The sequence below is a fragment of the Mirounga angustirostris genome, unplaced genomic scaffold (genome assembly GCF_029215605.1).
Source record: "Mirounga angustirostris isolate CCGP_5_RB_7025 unplaced genomic scaffold, mMirAng1.0.hap1 SCAF_4, whole genome shotgun sequence".
NCBI lineage: Eukaryota > Metazoa > Chordata > Mammalia > Carnivora > Phocidae > Mirounga > Mirounga angustirostris.
The window spans coordinates 162284599-162287249 of NW_026991712.1; the positions used below are offsets into that span (position 1 = coordinate 162284599).

General features: G+C 51.3%; 1 pseudogene; it reads left to right on the plus strand.

The window, feature by feature from the left end:
- Positions 1-2010: 2010 nt before the first annotated feature.
- LOC123858398 (large ribosomal subunit protein P1-like) lies at positions 2011-2318 on the plus strand (annotated as a pseudogene).
- Positions 2319-2651: the final 333 nt, after the last annotated feature.

A 2651-nucleotide genomic window follows, 5' to 3' on the forward strand; every position in this document is an offset into this window, starting at 1 on the left:
CCGCAGAGAAACTCAAAGAAGCCTCTAAGCCAGGGGACTCAAGTTTCACCCAGCAATGCTTTCCACCAGCTATGTGACTTTGGACTCGTTCGTTAACCTCTCTGCATTTCTGTTTCTTCACTGTAGGGTTTTGTCAGGGTTAAAAGAGCCAATACCCATCCAGTGCTTAGAATCGGATGGCACATGATAAACCTCCAGTATGTATTGAGATGTTGTTGCTAATATTAGGCCACCCTACCCCCAAATTGCTCTCCCCTTGGTCAGGTAGCAAAAATCATCCATCGAGCAGTCTGCGGAGGCCCTCGAGGCAGGGCCTACCCCTCCCCCAAAGTCTCGCATGGGAGCCAACAGTTAGTTTCCTGACCTAGGCCAGGGGGGCCCTCCCGTACGCTGTCATTCACTGGGTTGCTGCTTCTGTGTTCTGTATGTGGGTTGAATTTTTCAAAAGTAAAATAATAATAATAAAATAAAACCCAGCAGAGATTTGTGCCCAGCAGAGGGTACTAACCGGGCTGTAGTATTGGTGATTATTCATCTAATGTCTGCCTCCACATGACATGATGCTCCACGCGGTCAAGAACATCGTCCATGTCGGGTGCCTGGGTGGCTCAGTTGGTTAAGCGACTGCCTTCGGCTCAGGTCATGATCCTGGAGTCCTGGGATCGAGTCGCACATGGGGCTCCCCACTCAGTGGGGAGTCTGCTTCTCCCTCTGACCCTCCCCCTTCTCGTGCTCACTCTCTCTCATTCTCTCTCTCTCTCAAATAAATAAATAAAATCTTTAGGAAAAAAAAAAAAAGAACATCGTCCATGTCCTTTCCTGCAGTACCGTCCACATCTAGAAAATTGTCTGGTTGGGGTAGGTAAGCAATTATCATTGAAGAGAGGAAGGGACCTGAGGGTGGGCTCTTCCCGGGCTAGAGATCTGAGTCTTTGAACCCTCAGTCTCAGGAGGGGAGACTCCCACCCCAAACCAGGAGTCAGAACTGGGGGCCTCCCCTCCCCCCCCAGACCCTGGGCACCTCCAGATTGATGACATTTGAAAGTTCACTTCCCACAAAAGTCACTCTCCAGGATTAATATTTATTTCTTATGAAATTTAAATTTTTCAGTGTAATTAAATTTTTATTCGTCGTGAGTTATAGATAAAAATATTTATAACTTCCCCTTTCACGCCACTGAGAATGAGTCTTGGATGGAACCAATTACCCAGGCCTCCTCCTGGTGACTGCTCCAGGGTTGGGGGCAGGAGGGGGTCAGAGGGGCCGGTGGGGGTGAGAGCTAGCCTCCATCTCCCCAGGCAGCATGTCAGCATCCGAGCACCACCGAGCACCCTAGCACCGGAGGTGACTCGTAGAAGGGGAGAGCTCAGACCTACCCCACCCCCAACTTCCTGGCAAATAACTCAGTGGGAATTGGAATCAGGGCCAGACAGAGGCCAGAGGGAGGCCTAAGAATGAGAGCAAGGGAGGAGGGAAAGATTGCAGAGAGAGAGGACCCTCATCTTCCCACCAGGGCGCTAAACATGGTAGAACAGCCTATCGAAAGCAGCCCATGTTGCCAGGAGACTGTGGCTCTGGGCTCTGGGGCCTTGAATCATTTTGTGCCCAGAATCATCGTGAGCATCCTCCTAGGGGAGGAGCAGCCTGAAGGGCGCATCTTCAGCAGAGACGGGGAGAGGCATGGAGGGGGAGCCCCGGGTCCTGAAGCAAGACAGGCCAGCGTTCCAATCCTGGTTCTGAATGTCCTGGTATCCTGGTACATGTTACATAACCTCCCTGAACATCTGTTTCTTCATCTGTAAAATGGGACCTGAAGATCATCTGATGTGTGAAAGGCCTGACACACAGCTGGGGTTCCATTAATAGTAGAGGATGCTGGCCCTTTCCTCAGCTGCTGCTAAGGTGCTCGGTCCTTCCAAGGAAGCTAAGGCTGCACTGGGGTGAGGCCCTCACCTCCTCTGGCGGCGAGCACCACACCCGGAAACTCTCACTCAGCACTCACCCACACCATGGCCTCCGTCTCGGAGCTGGGCTGCATCTACATCCCACACAACGATGAACGGACGATCACAGAGGATAAGATCAATGCCCTCATTAAAGCAGGGGGTGTAAATGTTGAACCTTTCTGGCCTGGTTTTTGCAAAGACCCTGACCAATGTCAACGTCGGGAGCCTCCTCTGTAGGGGCTGGGGGAGCCGCCCCTAGCAGCTGGTGCTGCACCCAAAGAAGGTCCCACTCCCTCCACCAGGGCTGCCTAGAAGCAAAGAATGAAGAATCAGAGGAGTCTGATGTTGGTGTGGGCTTTGGTCTCTTTTGACCACACTTCTTCTGTAACCTGGTCAATAAAAAGCTGAATTCTTAAAAAAAAAAAAAAAATAGTAGCGGATCCTGGGCTGTCTATCCACTGACGGGGAACTCACTACCTCACAAGGATAGCTCGTTTGGAAAATCCATCTTCTCACTAATCCTGAACCCTTCACCCTTAAAAATGGAGCTATCTGGACCTCCTGCGATTTCACATGCGTTGCTCTAGAATACAATTCCCTCAGGCCCTGGAAGATCAGAACCCACCCTCAAAACTTGCCCACGCTGATGCTGACTGGCTGTCAACACAGCCTCAGATCCACCCACGAACTTGTTGCCTTGCTAG